At 51.1% G+C, this 22106-nt stretch overlaps 1 long non-coding RNA gene across 6 annotated transcripts in view; it reads right to left on the bottom strand.

Moving 5' to 3' along the window:
* Positions 1–2675: 2675 nt before the first annotated feature.
* LOC117233551 overlaps positions 2676–22106 on the bottom strand; it is a 39585-nt gene continuing 20154 nt past the window's right edge. For 3 of the 6 annotated variants that reach the window (XR_004493343.1, XR_004493342.1, XR_004493347.1), the window contains 2 exons: positions 6234–7612; positions 2676–3381 (listed from right to left, as the gene is read on the bottom strand). This is a non-coding gene — a long non-coding RNA (uncharacterized LOC117233551). Of the gene's footprint in view, positions 3382–6233; positions 7613–15520; positions 19074–22106 lie in introns of those variants that run through there. The other 3 variants (XR_004493344.1, XR_004493345.1, XR_004493346.1) reach the window with 3 other exon arrangements.

Raw genomic sequence — 22106 nt, 5'->3', positions numbered from 1 at the left:
AGGGGGCAGGAGGGACCACGCTGCGCTGTCCTCCATAAATCTATCAGTCGCGGTTGTATAAATACGACTCAATGAGGCGGCCGTGAATCACCCTGACGTGCTTCATAAGTCCCGGGAGTTTATTAAACCGGCGGGCATTTCTCATGTCGGGGGATAAGATCAATACGGCCGCGCGCGGCCACGGTTGCCCCTAACCTCCGTCTCCTATCCACCTCCTCCTTCCACTTCTCGTGCCCTCGTCCACCATACCACCCCATCCCATGTCTGCCGCCCCCTCGGACACTCTGGCCTTTCGCCGACCACGATGCCTCGCACGACGCGTTGCTCGTCCACCTTCTCCAACAGTCCGAATAATCGCGCGAAACAGGGGACGCGATTCCATTTGACTCGGACGAACCGCCACCGCCTAGTATCGTCTCCTCGTGTCGATTCTCTTCGAACGACAGGAGATTCGAATCCGATTCGCTTTCACGGCTCCTTCCGAACTGCTTCGGACCGTGTCGCGTGTGTACGCGCGACGATCGTGCTACGATAAACGGTAGACGCGTGAGCGCGTCGCAAACTCGATTACCGCCCGATCCTGGAAAAGATCAACGCGCGACGGCCTTGCGTCGTCCGTAGACGGACACTTCACGACGCGCTGGCGCGTTCCACGAGAAGCGTTGGTATGGTGGCTGAGTTCGAAAAGAGGATGAGGAGTAGATGGAGGTTGAATGTTTCTTCTAGGAGCCCGCCGCGCGATTTATGGAGCGAAGTGACGGGAGGTGTTTATTGTGCAGCATCTGTTACGTTACTCTGGCTCTGCAGTCTCCCTCCATCCACCCTCCTTTACCCTCTACCCCACTTGCTCTAGCTCCTTCTCTTTCCCTCTCCCCTCTGCCTCTCGGACCTTCTCTTTCGCGTGTGTTCTCGTTTCATCTTTCCACGAATCTCTTCGCCCTCTCTTTTCCCCTGCCACTCGTTCGTTCCACGAGCTCGCAGGTTTGCGCCAGCCCGCCATCATACATACAACAGACGCCCTCGATTTATAGTTTTGAATTAGATGGAAGTAAAGGAAAGGTCGCTGGTTGCTGTAGCGTAAATTTCAGACCCTTGAAATATCTCGTTTCCTCTCTCTCTCTCTCTCTTTCTCTCTCACCCTCCCTGTCCGTCTCCCTATCCTTTGCTTTTTCGCGTTAATTTATCGCTCTCGAACCGGGAACGAGAGAGAGAGAGAGAATAGATCGAACGCGCGCGAAAAATGGATAATCGAGGGTAACGGAGAGTCGCGGCGACGATTCTGGAGACGTAACCGGGCGAAATCGAAAGGACAAGGACATACATACATTGGGGGATGAAGGGCGATGGAAAGGGGACAGGCAAGGCCCTGCCACGGAGAGAGACACGTCACTCACTCGCTTCGTGTCACTTACACAAACAGACGTACATCACGGGCAAACCGGCAGGCGGGCAGGCGGGCAAGCAAGCAAGCAAGCAAGCAAGCAAGCAGCCAGGCAACCAGGCAGGCATGCAGCTAGCTACGTGTTCCCTTTTATGTTCCCACACACGCGCTCGCATAAACCTGTCAGTCTCGTGTCACGTGCAGCGCAGTCATTCACTGTCGCCGGCAGCGTACCGGCACTCACGACACAGTCCTGTTGCCGGTGACTGAGAGAAACCCCTTGCCGTGCTCAGGACGTACGAATAAGAGCGTGGAAAAGACGGACGAACGCGTTTAGCCGATGGCTAAAGTTTCGGACGACGTGGCCGAGAATAGAACGCCAGGAGACGCAGAGACGCGGTCGCGGTCGTCGAAACCGACGATTCGTCTCCATTGCTTCGCGTTCTCGAAGAAAAGAGTTTCCCGTGGTGGGCGAGATCGTCGGGCCGGAAGGGCGGAACAAGTGGGGAGACTGATAATTTCGCCACGCGAGTCGGATCGTGGATTATACGTATATCAAGCACGTCCGCGGACGAGAAGAGCAGAGCCCCGGAGGTTTTACGAGATATGAAAATGAGGACGGCCGTAATAAAAGTGATGTAGGGGGCTCCTCAGAGTCGTTCCTGAAGGCGCCACGAGTCACTCGTCAGGTTTATGCGGAGACGTCCATCATCCCCTTGACGTGCTTCATTGCCTCCTGGGCAAACTCCGCCGTTCCGGTTCTACGGTTTACCGCATTCGTCACTCCCTTCTTCTTCTTCTTCTTCTTCTTCTTCTTCTTCTTCTTCTTCGTCTTCTTCTACTTCTTCTCCTCTTCACCTCTTTCGTTCTCTTCTTCTTTTTCCAACCACCCTTCCCTCCGTCACCCTTCTCCTCTTCGACCGCTTTTGCCCCTTGCGGCTCGTACGTATCTCGCGAGAAGAACGCGCGTCCCTCCTTCCGCCGCCAACGTCTCCTGGCGGCGACCCTACTTCCGCGCTCCTTTCCAATTTCTCCTCGCGCACCATTCTCCGAGCTATATAGATTCGACTGTAAGAGACGGTCAACGTCGCGCCCTCGAAAGTTCGCCGATGTCGTCCACCACCCTCGTCCTAGCTCGATGGAGAATCCCTCGTGATCTACGATCCGATTTCGATTCGATATATCGTTCGGTCTTATCTGGAGCCGGAACCTTCTTTACGCTCCAGCCTCGGCCACTCTTCGAGCCGCGAGATATCTCACTTTTTTTCTCTCGTGTTCCACCCCCTCCCCGGCATCCCTCGTCTTTCTCTTCCCGGCGACCCAATCTCCAGACCAAAAATTAATCGTCGCGAGTGTACGCTGCGCCAGAGCCGCTAGCGCGTACCGATCGCGATAAGAAGCTGAGAACGCGTCACTTCCGGCACTGCGGAGGTTCCTGGATACTTTTTTCCAGTTTTTCCCCGAGTTGCTGTTCACGCGCGTCTCACCCTTCTCTCGTCAACCCTCTGTTGCTCACGGAACGCGCGCGTACCGGCGACTCTTCGACTTCTCCGCCCCGCAGAACAGGGGAAAGTGAAATATCCCCGTGTAAGACACGATCCTCTTTGTAAACGGGTTGGAGGGCCGCCGGAACGCGTCCAAGCGAGAAGGGAATAACAAATGCGCGAGGGCCGAACGAAGAAAGATGCTGGAGGAAGAGCAGCGTGCGGAGGGCCGAGAGGCAACCGAGAGGCAACCGAGAGGAGAACTGTGAACCGAGAAGGGTGAAGGGAGAAGGGATCGTGGGCGCAGATAAATCGGCTTTGCCGCCGTAAGAGGCAGCTCGCGTGAACGTGTCTCCATTAAGGCAGCCAGAACTCTCGCTGACGTAGACGAGAGGCCGCTCTTGCGGTCTTCCTCCTCTGTCTTTATTCCCTTTCTTTCTTCTTTCTTATTTGCCGTTCTCCGCGCGCCGTCTTCCCCATTCTCCTGCTCCTCCGACTACTAACGACATCCAGCTCCTAAAACAAAAGAATGAACAGGTCAGGGGTGACAAGTTGGAAACTTCCCTCCCTAGGAAATCGCGGGAAACGTTGCGACCAAACGAAAGTAAAATCTTCGATTATTATCTATCACGATTTGTCGTACCAGATGCCGAACGACATATCTTCGGCGGTACGAAATTTTTCCGCTTACGCCAAAGTACCTACTACCATGACGATATCGACGAAATTCAACGTACTTGAAAATTAATCGATTAGTATGCCAACGTCATAATATAATACAATCGTGCGTACACACCTTTTGTAGGAACTGTATATTCTTTAAAGTTCACTCGTGGATTCCACGTTCCATTACCAAACTTGTTACTCGAATGAACGAAACTTTATTAAGACTGACAACGTAATTCTAACTTGTAATCTTTTTATAGCGAGTTACTGTCTTTTTTTTTTTTTTTTTTTTGTTAGAAATTATTGCAAATAACAGGCTAGAATAGTTACTTTTCTTCCCTCCTTGTTTATCTTCGACATACTGAAATTTATTAGCGAATTTTTAACTATCGTGGCCATTCGAGAAGCTGAGCTACGAAATTTCGACTCTGACCTACCGTGCACCGGCGGGATCGATGTATCCGATCTGCAAACCAACACTGACCCACCCTTCGTCGTGGAACGTGGCGGTACATACGAGCCACGAGTCTCGCGCGGTTTCTTTCGTTCGTGCGAACGATCGTTCGCATTTTACGTGTGTGAAACGAGAGAAGAGCCGTCGTGGAAAAAGCAATCTTGCCGAATTGGCGAACAACGGTATCGCCGCGAAAGCCGACTCGATTCCTTCTCGCTCGTATCTTTCCTGTTACCGTTCGAGTGCGACGAGGAGAGCCACGCGAATGAAGGGGATGAAGAGGAAGAAAGCGAAACTCGCATTTGTAAATACGGCACGTTCTGCTTTTAAACCTATCTGCATGACACGCAGGCAGGCCTGCACTTTCGAGTTACGATCTCCCGCGCACGGAGTTTCGATAAATGCTAAACGCGAACACGTGAGCTTGCTCGTCGAGGCACACTTTATTGCCGAGCGTCGAGAGTCGAGTGTCGAGCAGCGAACGAAGCAGCTCCCCCTTGCAAACAACCAACACTACCGCACCTTCGTCATCACCGGCGGCTACACGTGCGCGCACTACCTTATAAACCCGGTGTTCGTATACGTGTCGACGATGCAACCGCAACCGTATTCTCCGCGTCGTACCACGCGACAACCAACGAGCCACCTAGAGCAACGAGAATTTTTCGTTTTTGTCGATACACCTGCCTCGGTCGCGCACCCTTGATCGCCCTCCGATTCACGAGGTGAATTCCACCTTATCATTTCCCTAACATCTACTTTTCATCCTTTCGAGTCGAAATGAAAGGAGTAAACAAGAAGAAGAAACGACAGCTCGTGTAAAAAGCAAAGAGAAAACGCGCAGAGACACGTAACCGTAAAAGACGAGTCTTGCTCGTCCGTTCGATCTACTCCTATGGCGAACCGATCACGACGTTCCAGCGAATCCACGACCGTTTCTTTATCGGATAGCAGTAAAATCGTATTCCAAACCGAGCGTAAAGCCGGTGGACATCGTCGACTGGAGGAACACGAAAGAAGAGAGCGTGGATGCGAATGCGAATGCGAATACGAATACGAATACGAATACGAATACGAATGCAAACTGAGGGCGGCAGGGATGATCGGAGGTCGTGTGCGTGTGTGTACGTGCACGTACGTACGTGGTAAAGGGAGTAGTATCGGGCACAAGGATAGGAAGAAGAAGGTAGGAGGGCGAGATATAGGAATGCCGGAGAAAGGTGGGAAAAGTGGTGCAAGAGTGGCGCGAGAGCCGAAAGGGTGAAAGGGTGCAGGACAGTTGTTCGGTTTGCAAGACACGTCGCAGGGTTGACCCAGCCTCTTCTCGATCCCCCACTGGTCAGCTTTCTCGTCGTGTATCCGGCTCTTTCTCCCCGTGTGCTCTGTTGCGGCGACCCCTCAGGGCTGCCCGTTACTTTAGCATCAACAACAATCTCCACCGGCGAGCGCCGTTATTCCGTTAGTGTCTTAGTGGCAACGGAACCGCCGGCACCAACACAACGATAAACGGGGATGCCGATGGTGTGTCGGTTTCGAGCGGATATTCCGCTTCTCCGTCTTGCCGTCTCTCTTCTTCGGTGCTGTGGCGTTCGCCTCGCGTTTCTACGCCTCTTGCTCGCTCTCGTTTCCACACCGAGCTCGCTCGCTCGCTCGCTCGTTCGCTCGGAATACTGTTTCGCGCGCGAGCGCACTCGTCTCCTTTCCACCGATGTTCCCTCCTGCTCGCGACCATGGTCCACTCTCCGGCCAGTAATTAAACAGCCACGCGGCAGGCAAATTGAATCAGTCGAAGAGACAAGGGAGCGTCGACGCAGAGGTGACGGCCAACCAGCCGCAACTATGGTGTCTATAGTGAAGGGGCTATCGTGGCGCGTTCGCGTACCTCCGAACCTAAAGCAGTCGAACGAGGAGGGAAATGCAGGGATCGCGGAAGGAGGGCTGTGAACTCGCCCTCGTACCGGCCATCTGGACGTTTACAAGCCCGAACTAGCCACCCACCCGCCACCACCCGACCAAGGGAGTTCGAACCGTAGTCCACCGCCCATCGCATCCTGCCATCGTCTTTCTGCTTGCCTTGCCTCGCCTCGCCTCGCCTCGCCTCGCCTCGCCTCGCCTCGCCACACACTTTGCCTCGCCTGACAACCTTGCATTAACTCCCCGTCCCCTTTAAGTGCCAAGTTTACCCCAAGATTGCATAATGCTTCGCCCGCTCGACTGCGTATGGACGAGTATGCCGCGTTACACTTACTATCCCTTGTCCTTGTTCCCTTCTTTCTCTATCTCTTCTCCTCCTTCCTTCTGTCTCTCGTACAACGCCCACACCCTACGCGTTTACAGCCTTTCGGTTCTCGTCGAGCTTTCTGGTTCTGCCACACGAACGAACCTTCGATTTCTTCTATACGAACATACAAGTACACGCGAGAGTTCGTATCGCACCTTCTCTTCTGCGACGTCCAACGAGAAAAAAGAGAAGAGGCTGAAACGTAGCTGGTTAGTCTTGCTGGAAGACTTAGAAGCGGTTGGCTATTCTTTCGAGTTCATCGAAGGTACCCTTCGTTACGGGCTCGGCGGTCTAATGAAAATATAACGGTTTCTATGCCGCGCGGGCGGAGTTTGTCTGGTAGACTTCTGGCGCATCAACCTGACACATAAACTCTTATTATGCTATACGTTAGCAGCCGGGGGCGCTAATGGAGCCACAAGTCAGCCAGGTATCGTGGCGAGCACCTTACCGTTGCACCCGTCTACTTATTTTATATTTAAGCGTCGTAAAGAAGGAACTACTTACAAGACGAAAGGGATATTTAATAATTGATATCGTCCGCTCGTGCGGCAAATGATGACGCGTAAACGTTTGACGAGCATGCGATTCGACGCAGCTCCAGCGAAACAACGAGCGAGGTAAAAAAATTCGGCCAATCGGCAGACACGAAGAGCGCGAACGCGAAGCCGTTGAACGAAACCGGCACCGGAACAGCAAGCGCAAACGCGAAGTCGGCCGACTGGACGGAGAAGCGGCGCGCAGAAATATCGCGTCGCGTTACGGAAGAATACATCGGAGATTAGCGCGCGGCGCGACTATCGTCGAGCACCGCACGGAATCGATAATCGCGAGCGAAAACGTATCCATAAATTCCGCGACGCGGCCCGTGTACGCCTGTATGAAAATTACAAAGCTATTAATTACGACCGCGATAAATTAAGCAGCCGTGGGGCCATTATAGAGCGCGAGCCCCGGTGAATTGTTGGTAAACTTGGTCCAAGTACGCAACATGGGCGTTGGTGGTACTCTCGGCCCAACGCGGCTCACCAGGCATATAATAATGGTTGGTTAGAATGCTAATATATGTCCGGACGGGGGTGGCACCGGGGGACCTTGCATCATCGGAGGACCCAACTGGGCACTCGCCCGTTCCTGGCCGGACACCGTATAATCTACACCCCGAGACGTTATTACTCCCCGAGACACTAAAATCCCTCCGATGGTAACACCGTCCCGCCAACCGATATACCGCCATCGTTGCTACTACCGTCACTGCATCGGCTTCAGCCTTTCCACCACCATCCACGATCTTTCCGCTCTTCTTCGCGTCCAGATCCTCCGATCGTGCCACTGCTCATTGACTTCTGAAAGGATAATTTTGTCCAAAGATCAAAGATATTCCTCTTTCTTACAGCACGAATACCATATAAGGGTAGCAAGGTATGGCGGAGTTTAGAAAATCCAAGTACTCCGGGTTTTCAGTTTCAACGAATAGGTTTTTATGATAACCTTCTTCTCGGTTAGGTATATATAAAGAGCAAATTGCTTTAGCAAAATTTCTCCCCTCGCCAACTGCGCCTTTATCACCTTCGAAGGGTGGCAATTACGCAAATCCTTCGAGGGTCTGTCCGCGGTAACTTCAATTCGCATAATCGTTATCGATCTTTGGTTTTGTATTCCTACGGTACATAACCGTACCGTCATACGGTTTATTCTTACTAACGGACTTTAAACACGAGAAGTACTTTCGCGAGCCAGTGTATTTCAAGACTATCGAAATGGACGAAGTATCAGGTTGTCCTAAAAGCGTCTTTTTTCTGCGAACGTGTCTTTTACAACAAAGCATCTTTATACAAGCACGAAATCTAGTCTGTCGTGGTCTTTATCTTGATAGAACGAGATCGATCGCGCGTAATTCAATAAAATGATACAAAACAAAAGACGTTGCGCGTCTATGATTTCCTTGTGAAACGAAAGAAACTTTTGGAACGATCTAATATATATGCAATTCCATACAATTAAAATTAAATCTTGGCGACGCGAAACAACGCAACCGTAGCGAGATTTTTCTCTTTGTGTTGCACGAGGAGCGCGGGCCGGTGATGACGGAGCTGGGAAAACGCAAGACGGACGCTCTCGAGTGACAGAAACGTTGGACGTTGCCGGGGAGGTTAGCTGGGAGGGTAGCCCGAAGGGGTTAGGTTGCCTCGGCTCGAAGGAACCAGGCAACGAGCAAGAAGGTTTCCTCGCTGTCCCGTCCACGCGGTCGAGGTCGATTCCACGCGGTGGGACGAGTCGAGTGGGACGAGGTAAGACGATGTTTGCGGCGGAGCCGGTGGTCGAAAACACCGGCACAATGCTCGCGCTGCCGGGGGTCACGTCAGCCGGAGAATACCGGTCGGCAGTTAGCTTTGTACCGTGCTATGTTCTAAGGAGGACTCGCAAACAACCGCGCCGTCTCGTCGACGTTTCGGCCGCGTATCTAACCGGGATGTCCAACCCTCCGGACCATACGCTAAACGTTAAACGTTTGCACGGTGAATCCGCGAATCGCGAGGCCAGAACGTGTACCGTGACTAACCCGAGCTTCTCCCGAAAATCAACCGAATTTTCGCCGTCTCTGGGTAAACGCGGAGACGTTAATCCGAAATACGTGTTGCGTGCGTAGTCGAGACGACGGTACCAGGCATACCGGTTTTACACGGTGGACGACAGAACGCATAATACAACGGACGTACATAAATCCACGTGCCAGTCAACAATGTGCATAAATACTGGCCCCTTGTAACGCGGCCCGAGCGACGAACGTAGGTAGGAGAAGGCAGAAGGGTAAAGTAAGCGACTCGGAGGGTGCCGCGAAACCGACGATTCGACCGAGGGCTGCTTTCGAGGGAGGAAGTGCTTCGAGTCGCGGTAAGACATCTCTCAGGAATTCCGAGTATCGCGGAACGCCGTTTCGAGTACCTCGTCCGAGAGCGAAACGTCGATTTTCCAATAATTTTTGGAAAAATATGACGAGTACGTTTGAACGTCTTTGGTAAATTACGCTCGTTAATCCGTGCGATGTTTGCTTCATTTTGTCCGATGAATCGTAGACAGACGGGAAATAAAGCCTCTTATCCCTAAAACAGGCTCACAGTTGAAAACGTCTTACAACTTCAAAGTTAATCATATTTGGACGCGCGTTTATTAAGATATTTTTGTCTATTTTGACGAACGCTACGTGCTGGCGAAGTTTCGCAGAAACTTTCCCGAACATCCTGTAAATAGAAGGAGGAAGGAGATATAGAGGCGAAAGAGGGGAAGAAACAACGAAAGGGTTAAAAACGAAAGGACACTCCGAAACGAGACAAGGAGGCAGAAGAAGAGGGGTACAGCGTAAGCGGCCGAGTGCGTGAGACACACGAGCGAAAGGAAAAAGGAAGAGGAGGAAAAAGGGGGAAGGGAAACGGATTCGAGTGAGCTTGTCGTACTCTCGGGAGGCATGGTTACGTTCGTAAATACATATATACGTTTCAATCTCCGGCGTAATCCCGTACGGACGACGGTATTAGGAAAGTTTTTCCTGCCAGTACATCACGGAGCTTGCTTAGCTGGCTTACTCGCGCTCGCTCCGTCTTACCCCTTCTGCGTCGATTCTTTTATTTCTTTTGACCCATACACACACACAAACATACACACGCGTGCGCACACAGCGGACACACAGTTACGCAACGCACGCGACCCATTTCGCTGCAAGTACGAGCGGACGTACAGCGTATACGCTGGAATCTAAGACGAACCTATCGCGATCGTTGACTAAAAATCAGAAGAAACGAGCACGGCCGCTACGTAACTCCGTTTACCGGGTCCGAATCCGTTTCCGGAGTCGGCTAACGCTATCTTCCTTACCGAAGCCAGGAGCTAAAGGACACTAGGGACCGGAACACTGGTTTCGCAATCTTATCTGACCAGTACGGTTTTCCCGTTCCCTGCCGCGTACCATCTACACCAGATACCAACCGCTATACTTTCCTCTCTCCCCATCTATCCGCTCTCCTTCTCGCGACTTTTCATCCTCTGCTTCTCCGACCCTCGCTGTTGCTCTCGAGGATTAGTTGGCGATCTCGGTTTCACGTTCGATTCGTTTCGTCGCGACACCGATCGACCGAGCTTCGAGCCAGACGAAAGTTTTCCCTTTCTTAAGACCAACTCTTCAGGAACGCTGTCCTTGTAAATATGGCGCCCAATGACCAAGGATATCGACTAATATTCCAAGAGACGTAGGATCGCCACTCGTCCCACAGGTGAATCCATTTTGTTTCTATATCTTAGTACGTTCCTGTGCGTCCAAGATCCTGTTTTTTTTTTTTTTGTTTACCTCTTCTTCTTCTTCTTCGTCTTCAGCTCTTTATAACCATTTTGTCTACCTGTTCGACGTTCTCGTTCGACCCTCGATCTATCTCTCGGGTTAGCCTCTACCACCGAGAACTACGACGTCGACGACGACGAGTGTACAATATTTATATTATCCCAACAGGACACTCCCGGGTAACACGGACATGATTGCAATCCTGTTCATATATCTTTGGCTATACGACCGTACACGAGTCTACGCTACGCTAGGGACGTATCAAAACCGGCGGCCACCTTGCACCGAGAACAGGGACGACACGGTCATAATATTTTCAGATAAACCTACGATTTCTCTCCTGCCCTCCTCTGCCCGATTTCTCCTCCGTATCCGCTTTGCCTTTGATAAGCGCACCAAGCTGTGTTCGCGTCTCGCCTCTCTCTCTCTGTCTCTCTGTCTCTCTTTCTTCCAAGTTTCATAACTGCAGAGAATTTCTTCGAATTAGCAGAAAAGTAATACAGCGACTCGTGAAAATATCTAAAGCAATTACTATTTACGACTATATCGTCTGTATTACTTGAGACATTTTGAAATTTTATTAGTACTGTTCACTGAGATACAACTATCGTAACTATATTTCTATAATTTCAGAAAAATGTGAAATGCACATAGGCCTCTTGTGCGCTACGAATTGAAGAAATATCTTTCCTCCGTATATGAAATAAGTAAGAACAATTAAGACGAGCCTGACCGGCGATCGTTCGACATTAGAACGTTTAGACATGCTTGGCTCTTCGTCGAATAGAATACGAATCGACGAAAGTACGAAGTGGTTCGAATCTCCAAGGTAAAGGGGTAACGACAACAAGGATTACCTTTGCCCGAGCCGAAGAGAATTCGCGGGGAAAAGGAGAGCGGTTGGGTTGAGGGTGGTAAATGAGGCGGAGCCAATCGTTTCATTGCATCAATAGTCGTAGCGAAGTTATACCAACTTTCTTGATAAATCCCGCTTACTTTGCGCCATAACATAACTTTACAGAATCGGAACCACGGCCATGGAAGAATTGCGATTCGTAACTTTGGATGAGGTCCCCCGCTACGAATGCTTCTTCCTCTTTCCTTCTTCCTCTTTAACCGTATTATCCCCTCGCCCGCGTAGTATCCGCGAGTCCCGTCGCGTTCCGTCGCGTCGCCTGGCCTCGTGTCGCCCCGATATACGAATTTTCCTACGAGCATCGTTTCCGCCGGATTTCGAGGGAAAGTCTGTCGGTGGGGAAAGAGGGGATCCTCGCTGTCGGTTACGATCGTCTTAACTCCGGCGTCGGACGTCCTTTGCGGTCTCTGCTCGTCGGTGGTGCGGGCTCGTAATCCGCGGACCAAACCTCTGGGACGTTGTAAACTGCGACAGAGAGAAAGTGGGAAAGAGAAAGAGGGATTCGAAGCGGATATCTAGAGCGGAACGCGTCGATACCGCGATGACGATGAAATTTCCCTTGACGTGAGCTAGAATAGTAGAGGCAGGGGGAGGGGGGGGTAGGAGAAAAAGGAAGGACTGATTGGGACCGGTCCTTCTTAACGAACGAGTCGGAAAGCTTCGTCGAACATGTCGGAAGCATCGATCGTTTGCGGAGTACCGTCCCTCGCCGGAATTCCAGCCGCTCGCTTCAGAATTTCCATTCCGACGCACGACGTTCGCCACCGCGAAGAGGGCTTTCGGCAAATTGGCATTCTTCTTTCGGAACGGAACGACGGTGAATGCGAGAGCGGGACTGGTTTGACATTCGCCGGGCTTCTTTGAACGAGAGATCCTGGACATCGCTTCCGAGTGAAGTGATCTCCGGCTGCCACCGACACAGTTCCCTCCACCCTGCCTCGTTACCTTCAGCCTTGCATCCCCCTTCATCCGCGCCTCCGTACCATCGCCACGGCCACGCCACCACCAACGTCATCCCCTTTCTTTCTCTCTTCCCTGTTGCCCGTTACCCCGTTGCCCGTTGCCCGTTGCCCGTTGCACGTTGCCCGTTTCTCCGCTCTCATCCTCCCACCTTTCGACGCCGCCCTCCGCCACTTACCGCGCCTTTCCGTGACCGGCTACGACCTTCCCTCGGCCGTGTCTCGCTCCTGCTCGTTTACACGGCCTCTCTTCTATCGCCGTTCACGATGGCATTGTGCGCGACTAATTAGTCGAAGCGCGAGATCGTGGAGCGAACGGCTTTAATTAACATTCCTGGCTCGCCCACCATCGCCGCCTTCTCGGAAGGGCGAATTGAAGGCTGTAAATGTCGAGAGAATCGTCCGAACGGTACCGATAGTCCTGCGTATTCATTCACAATCGTCCCCAAATTGGACTTTTCTTTCCCGGTTTAGCGCTTTTCCAACTTTCACGTCCATCGTTATTTTCGACTTTGCTCTCGACGATCCCTCGATCCACGAAACGAGGACGACGTCCGCTACGATGACACGCGTCATTTCGTATCGCGCGCTGCTCCTTTCTATAGCCGCGAACGTTAACTCGCCAACGATGGATCGCATCCAGCGCGGAAGGTTAATTTTCCACGAATAATTGGTATCCGATCGATCGATTTGCCAGGGTACCCTGCATCCTTCCGGCAAGGTGGTGAAACGCCGTCTAAGTCATCTCATTCGTCTTCGGTGAGATAGTCGAGAGAGGAGATCATCGATTTCGACGCTGGGGCTAAGGAAAATTAAATGACGCAGACCCCCGTTGAAGGAGAGTTATTTGTCACGGCCGTTGATGCAACCCTCTTCGTCTCATTCGCTTCTATCGCTTCGCCTCCACTGTTTGCAAACACCATCGTCTTCCCTATTCCTTCTGCCCTCTCCTCCTCCTCCTCCTCCTCCTCCCTGTCTCTCTCTCTCTCTTTCTCTCGTTACCCTTTTCGTCGGCGCCAGCGGTTTCGTTGCTTAACCTAACCGTACCGCTATTTGTAACGCGCCCATTAGGCGGATGATTCCATCTCACGTTCGTGGATTTCTTCCGACGCGTCCGTGCGTTTCTTCTTTCGGAGAAAGATGGTGAAAAATCTGGAAGCGGAGAAGTAGTCGGGACACAATTCAAATTTAAACGTGTACCTAAACCCCTGCTGGAATTTTCTGCTTCCTAACCTCGTTCCAGTTTGAACCGAGGAGGGGACTTTCGATCTTTAAAAATATCATCGTCGAAAATTTTTGCGTTTCGACTCTCGCTCCCTCGGTGGTCTTGTGCATAGCCGCGACCGTAATTACGATTCCGTACTTCGTAGATCGAACGTAGTCACGTTTGAAAACAGAAGGAAAATTGCCGATGTTCTTTTCTTGTTTAAGGTTTTACGTAATTTCGTTGATTGCCCTCGGCTTGTCCAACTTGTAAATTTTAACGCGCGTCTAGCTGCCTTTGCGTAATGCCATTGTTTTCCGGGTTAATTTCCTTGCGACCGATATCAGAAACAGCGACCCGATATTACCAGGCTATGTACACATGCTAACGCATTATCTGATCGAGTTCAACTCTCTTCTGTATCCTTTCACGACTTTAAACGCTCGGTCTTCGCGATATACGTATATCGTCTAATTATTTATAACGCAACGTATTTGTTTCACATCTGTGTTTAGCGACGTACTCCCATTTTGCTCCGTTTCGTTCGTCGCTTAATCTTCGTGGCTCTGTAACCCCTATATGTACTTTTCTCTGTTCGATTATAAGGCTAGTGCTCGTCACTAAATAATAATAATAATAATATTTAATAATAATAAGAATATTACACCAACGATATTCTACAAGTAGCGGATACTACAGAAACTTTGGTACGATGAAAAGCACGATTCGATTAAAAATAATTGATAGAAGGCTAAAATTCATCACGAAATTAAAGAGATTTCAAGATTTTGACCGTATTTCCTTTAGTTGCGACCGTGAAGTCGCGTTTCTTTCAAGTTTCATACAATTTCTCGGTTTCCTATCTGCTCTCGATTCCTCTGTCCCTTTCATCTTGCTCGATGGCGAAAGGGTAGCGACTCGAATTCCTGACGCGCGAGAGAAAGTAAGAGCACGGGGTGAAGACGAAACGGGGTGAGTCGGGTTTCCCGTCCCAGCCCTCCTCCCCCGCGCGATAACTTTTTCCTTCTCCGCTTGTACCGTGCTCGAATTTATGCCGGACGGAGAATTAATGCGTGACAGATTTGTAGTTATTACGAGGAGGAGGCGGAGGTCGGATGGAAAGAGTAGGAAGACGAGTGGCCGGGACTCCTCACTCACAGCCCCAGGGAATGAAAAGGCGAAAGAGAGAACACGCTGGACGGACGGACGGAAGGGCGGCACGAAACGAAGAAAGAGGAAAAAGGAGCGTGGCCGTTCGCAGAAGAGGACGGCGAACGATCGCGAAGAAAGAGCAAGAGGTGGAAGAGAATGAGACGACGCGATAGCACGAAGGCACGAAGGCACGAAGGTTTCACAGGGCATCGGAGGCATAACCGGGCAAGGCAGTCGGGCATTCAGGCAGCGACGGCAGCGGAAGTGAGCCCATTACTTATTATAACTGCCTGGCGAGCGAGCGAGCGCCTGTCAAGCATCCATCATCGCGACGAATGGCCTCGCTGCCAATAACATCCGCCGTCATCGCCAACTTTTCGCGGTCTTCCTCGCTAGCTTGCTTGCCTGCCTGCCTGCCTGCCTGCCTGTCTGCTTGCTTACTTGCTCGCTCGCTTATCCCCTCTTCGTCCGTATAGCTGCACATACGCTCGATCACTCGTGACTAACTCGACAGTCTTGACTTTGGTTGTTGCCATTTTTGCCTTTCTCCTCTTGAACGCAAGGAGACCGGACGGTGATCTACGATCGACGAACGACGAAACAAACGAAAATCAGAAGCAAAGGAAACGCGAATGAACGAGAATGCAGACAGCTACGCTTTTCTATATTTTCTTAGGAAAGACAGTTTTCTTCGTTTCGGTCGTCCGATCGAATCGCAAGGGGACGAAGGGAAGACGAACGAACGCGCGGAAAAGTTCGTTATTTCCACGTTGGTCGGTTTATACGGAAATATCAGAGATTTGGCATGGTACATCCGACGGCTGTAGTGCATATTCAACTGCAACCCGTTTCGCCGGGCATATGGCACGTCGTATCTCAACGTAGTCAGCCGGACAGTCCGAGTGACTCATGGCGGATTACCGTGATTGCTTGTTTATGGTCATTAACATCCTCGTGGTCCCATAACTACCGCATGGCGTCCCGTTCCATCAACGAGCGTCACCGTAGGTGTTGTACGCGTCGCGCGCGTTCTACGCGCCCGTGTGCGTGCATGCGCATATCTCTATCGAGTGGTACGTTCGAATAAGTCGCGGGCTTCTTTCGCGACTCCTCTTTTCCCCGTATTATCACATTGGTTTACCAGCGTGTTGTCCCTCGTTTTTCGAAAAAAAGATGCAGTCACGCGTGTACGTATATACGTCGAAACTGATATTGGGTTTTTTCAACTGCGTACAGAACGAGAACGTTCAGTCGATGAGCGGGCGCGCAGAGATGGCCGGAAAACGTATATAAAATCGCGTTCGAGCAATTAGAGTATCGAACAGTAGGATCGCGTGTGATTCGCGCTTGACTGTTTAGCGGTGCTGATTGATGGGAACGGCTCCTCCTAGAGCAACTGCTACCCACCGACGGCAATTATACCTGCTACACGTATTGTATCGTTCCCGACACATAGATCGCCGAGCTCGTTCGGATCGGCTCGGCTCGGTGGCCAGCAACGTTAATACGATTCCGGGATGCGTAACTCGCGTCACCCCGCAACGTCGGTATCGGCATCGACACTAGCATCGGCATCGACACTGCTACCGACACCGATACCAACACCAACACCAACACCAATCTACATCGACATCGCATCGACATCGACATCGACATAGACATCGACATAGACATAGACATAGACATAGACATAGACATAGACATAGACATAGACATTGACATAAACATAGACATAGACGTAGACATAGACGTCGGCATCGACCATCGATATCGTCAACCAACGTCCGTTGCAACACCACCGCCGCCACCGCCGCCGACGCCACTGCCACCCCTTGATTGCCTCATTGGATCGCATTATGTCGGCACCATTATCATAATTCAGGGATTTTTCACAGCCGTCCCACAGAGCGCACGAGCTTTGGCTCGAGGCCCGGTCACCCGCCGAGGGGGACATACGCCGATCGATGCCCGTCGAGTCGCAAGCTACCTCTGCCTTCCAACTTCCGTTTCACTCAGTTTCTTCGAGACCCTTCGATCGATGCGTCACACCGATAACAGCTTCGCAGCCTTCTCCTTTCGTCAATGGTCTTTCACCTGTCTTTTACGCTACGCACTGTACAACGAGGCTTACCTCCAGACGAGGTCTCACGCGAGATTCCGTATCGCGATACCATATCGCAATCGGCAACTTTCACGCAGTGCAATGTGAGTTACCGCGGCTATTTCATCGATAGGTCGACTCAAGCTCGTAATTCCTGTACACGCGTGTTAATTGTACGAACAAATTGCAATGAATTCACAAGGAAAATGAACACCTCTGCATGGACACCTACATTTCTGGTAATCGGTCGATCTTTTAACCGTTTTCTTCCTTCGTACGATACTCGCTTCTCTTCTATCGCTACAGTGAACAATCGTCGAAACGATATTTCGTCGCTTCAAAGCCGCTGATCGCGACTAGGTGACACGATACCTAATTCAGCCAGCGCCAGAGACTTTATCTAGAGAGATGCCTCGAGGCAACTTTCATCGCGCAGGGACTAATTTTCGTTATACTAGAAATAATTAGACGCCGTAGGTCAGAAGTAAAGCCTGATAACGCCACAATTCGGATTTCCTCGAGTAGTGCCTCCTTGCGGAGGACAAGAAGAGGAGGGACAAAGGAGGAGCGTCAGGACCGTTTATCGTCGCGTTGCGGACCGCGAACCTTCGACCTCGATGCTCTGCAATGTCAGCTGGAGTTGGATTCATGTGCATGCGTGTCTCGCAGACGTTCGTGGACGAGGGGTAACGCGGTATAATATGATAATAACGCCCACCGCGCAGGTAGATACGTATAATTGTCGAGCATAACTCAGGGCAGAGCGCCCTGGACGTCCGTGATGTACGCCTCGGTAAAGCGATTGCGATACTACGGCGTAGCAGACTCTGTCGGTCAACCTGTATCTCGGGTTACGTCTTGAGTAGTAGTCGTCCGTCGATGTAAAAATGAGTAGGCGACTATGTACTAAACCCAAACCGAAACCTATCGTACCAGATTACAAGCAGAGTCGTTGATAATCGGACGATGCGTGAAACGTCTCATAAGAATCTGTATGCGAAGATGTTCGAAAAATTCGTAGCATTCTTACGATGAATTTCTGTCAAATAAGAGAATGTTCGAACAGATGTAACGCTCTTAATTGGATGCTAAAGAAAATTATCAGATACGTCCAAAATTAATAAATTCGTTCCTTTTCTCAGGCAGATAATGTCTCGTACGTCCAAGAAATCTTCGATCGTATGTGAAACGTTCGCTCCTATCAGTCTCATTGGATTGAACGATGTCGAGGCGTGAATGACCCGAAAAATTCTGTATTTGTATGCTTTGTTATATTTGTCCGAGGTTCGTGAGAACACGCGTGTACCGCGACCACGGTGTAAGAGTTTGAAGTCTGGAAGCACGTATTTTCGTAAATAATCAGCGGTTGAAAGAAGAAAAATCGGTGACGACAAAGGAACAAGAGACAGGGTGAGGAAGCGGGCGAGCCAACGGCAACGCGCACAGTCACCAGTACGCAACGTGGCGCGCCAAGTGCGAGTATTAGAGCGATTGACTGCCGGACGTAACCCGTACGTGCCGGCCGGTAACACGTGTAACATACTGCCGCCATGTATCTCTCCCACTTTCTCCCTCTAGTCTCCCTTCTCTCCGTTTATACCACGTTTATGCGCGTGGAATCGAAAACAATAGCAATTGCGACGCGTCGACACGACGCGATACGTTCGATCGACTTTTTTCGGCTCCGTTGCTATCGAGCTTTTCGACGAAAAAATAAAAGAGTTTCGAAGCGAAAGGAGTCGCGCGCTCGACGATTTCCGTCACGGAAAGGGAAATTATACAACGAGGAATGAATCGTTCGACGATTAAAACGCGAGTCGCGATAAAGGGCGATAGGGGTTGGTGGAATGTACGCCGGTAGGTCGGTGGGTACGTAGGTGGTTTATAGCGATGCGACAAAAATGTAAATGCGATATCGTCCAAGGAGTCCACGGTATAAATCTCGCGTTAATGCGTGGAACGAGCGACACGCCGTTGGCTACGGGAACGAGTCGGAGAAGAAAGATTGGTAGGGAAAAGCGAGAACGGTATACAGAAGAAAAGAGAGACTTCGTCGTGGCGTTCATTAGGGATCCCTCCGACTCCCTTCGGTCCGCCACCCCCGTCTGCCGAATCGGAGCAAAGTACAGAGCGCTGAGAGATCTGGAAGAAGAGTTAGAGCGGTAGAGACAGAAAAGGCAAGAAAGAGCGAACGGGGGGTGTAAAGAGGGGAGGGTGGGTATGTAAGAGAAAGAGAGAGAAAGAGAGAGAGAGAGAGAGCCAAAGAGAGAAAAGGAGAGAGGAGAGTAGGAGCGAGGTGGAAGGGTGAGGGCGCTGCGATAGATCACACGGACGGCAGCGCTCCTTCGAAAAACATCCATAAAACGCAGTAGGGCGGACTCAGCGACAATAAACTCTACATATAAATCTTGTCCTGTGACGCTGTGATACGCTGATGGCGAGCACGATAATCTCCGAGAATGCGGGCTCCTCCTCTCCTCCCTCGACGCCGACTCTTCTTGTCGTTCTCTTTCTTCTTCTTCCTCGCGTGCTCATTTCACCGGACTTTTACTCTCTTCCTTTCTCCTAATCTCTGTCTCTGTCTCGCCATCTCTCTCCCCTGTGCACCCCTCCGCCGTTTTCTTCGTCAACGTCGAGGGCGACATTTAAATCCTTTCGTCTCGACCCATTTCGCCTCGGTTTCTTCGGTTACTTCGCCTTACAGTGTCGTACAGCTTCCTTATAGTTCTACTCGATCGCGATATTGTCCTCGCGATCTTCCTCGCGATTGTCCCCGCGATCTTCCTCGATTCGAGTACGCGCAACGTACACGACGCGTGCGGAACAGCCGCGTCGAACTTCGAGAAGAGAAGGAGGACGAACCACGTAAGTAACGCGAAGAGACAACGACGAAGCAGGCGACCGACGATTAATCTCGCTTCGCCACGCAGAGTCGAAATCGAAGAGCCGTTTACGGCGAAGAATCGTTGCTCCGTTAGCCGGCCGATGTAGCTCGGAATTAAAGTCTCAGTGCCGGTAGCAGCCCCTCGGTTTGTCCCTGGCCTCCTTCACCCTCGGCCGTTCTTCCACGGCATCCCTCCGCTTCTTCGCCGTGTCTCGGCGTATCTTCGACCGTAATTCACCTCCCTGCGCTTGCTTGCCGCTCCCTAAATGCTTCTAACTCCTATTCCTTTGCCGGAATCGAACAATGGCGCGTGAAATTTCAACTTTGAGCCTTCTCTTCCCATCCACCTTTCAGTTTCCTTCCATCTTCCACCCCAGCGTCCTTCTTTCGTTCTCGCTCACGCTCCCCTCCTATCTCTCGTCCTTTTTCTATCTGCCTCTTTCTTCTGCTTCTCCTCGTCCCTATTTTCCCCCTTCCATCGCTTCGTTTCCCTCCTGTGTTTCTTTCTTCCGCAACTGCCTCGTTCCTGCCTCCTCCCATCGCGAGATCTCTCGCTCGCGTAATTTAATTATTCGCTCGAAAGCCAAACTTGCCGAATCTTGGCCGACTACCGTCCGTTTGGCCGCCTCGGTCGCATCCGGTGTTAACTTACAGGCGCGATCCTTCCAGCTCATTTTCAACCTACTCTCGGATCAAAGTCCGATTCGGCGCGCGAACGAACCGAGGAAGAACGAGAAAGAAGATACACCGTGAAGCAAGTTCGAATCTTCTTCTAGCGTGGCACGTAAATCTTCGATGGTGCTTAATCGCAAGAAGCAAGGATTGCTCCGACAAGCCGCCGGACAGATAAACGCGAGCTAGACGTCGACGTTCTCTTTTCTCGCGACGCATCGTTGCGCTCGCCACCTCTGTTCGCTTCCTTCCCCGCTACTCTTTCCGCGACAGCTTCTTCACGCGCGTTTTTTACCCGAGGGAACACGATTCGGCTGATTTACGGCGGAGAGTAATTAACGGGCGTCCGGTGGCGCGCATGCAACGGAAAAAGATCGATGCCACGGTCGTGAACGAAGATTCCGGTGAAGGCTCTGTCGACGTTAGCTTCGATCGCGTCGATCGTTCCTGTCTCTTCTATGACGAACGGAAGGCCGAAACGAGCGGAACGAGGTACGCCGATAATCAACGTAGCCCGTCTAGGCGTCGCCGCGGTTAAGGCAAGATGGATTTGTCACGCATCGCTGTCGTTTAGCCGATAAAGTGACGGCAGTCAGCCGGTGGCACGAGGTGCTAACTAGACAGAGCGGCACTCAATTACTACCGTCAGACCTCGTGTAGTTTAACTCATCTACTCCATTCCGACGAGTCCTCCTCTCCACCTGCCTTCCCTTTGGCTAAACACTTTACGAGCAGCTTGCCTACGCGTCGCGCGCGATCATCGTCGTCCTTGCAACGTCTCTTATCGAAAATGGCAGCGCGTTAACGGAGTGTACCGTACTGCGCGCGTACCAACGATACCAATACGAGCTCGCCCCGTTCATCGTACACCGCATCCTCGCGTTCTCGGCAACACGCGATCCCTCTCTATCCTCGTCTGCCGCCACTTTCCATCGAAACGCCAACCCCGCGATAATCCTCTCTCTTTCTCTCTTTCTCTCTCTCTCTCCCGTTTTCCATCGTTAACGCGAATACCACCGTTTTCGTTATCTTTCCGGCCAATTACCAATCGGTCGACCCCTCTATCAAATTTCTTTTCACACCTCATCCTCTGTTTCCGTTCTTCCTCGTTTTTTTTCCTCGCGTTGCTCTTCTATCCACCACGCTTCCGTACGTTTATCGCGAAATCGACGTCCAAGGGGTTCCTGTCTCTTTCGTCATCTACCCTCGTGGTACATCAACTTGCATGGGCTACGTTCACGGGGTGTTTCAGAAATACGTAGGTGGCAAACTTTACTGGCGCGTTCCACTCTCCTGTAAGGATTAGTTCTTCGTTCCAAAAGGAAACTGAATAATTTTACCAGCGTAGGTGGTAGGTTACCCTCAAATCAAAAATATTACACGCATACATTATGGATAATCGTTCGCTTTACTCAAATATCGCAGAAGATGCGTTGTAAGGATGAGTAGCAGGCTAGACAAAAGTCAAAACTGCCGAGACGAGAGAGAAAAAGATCAAATTTTGTTAAACCAGATTGATAAAGTTTACGATCCGACGTTTCAAACGAGATAATAATTGTTAAACGTCTTGACAATTTCCCAATGATTTCTCAGAATTGCTTAATAAGTTTCCGAAGCTG

The sequence above is a fragment of the Bombus vosnesenskii genome, unplaced genomic scaffold (assembly GCF_011952255.1).
Source record: "Bombus vosnesenskii isolate JDL3184/JDL3185 unplaced genomic scaffold, Bvos_JDL3184-5_v1.1 scf7180000013297, whole genome shotgun sequence".
NCBI classification, from domain to species: Eukaryota; Metazoa; Arthropoda; class Insecta; order Hymenoptera; family Apidae; genus Bombus; species Bombus vosnesenskii.
This window is presented reverse-complemented; position numbering and strand designations above follow the sequence as displayed.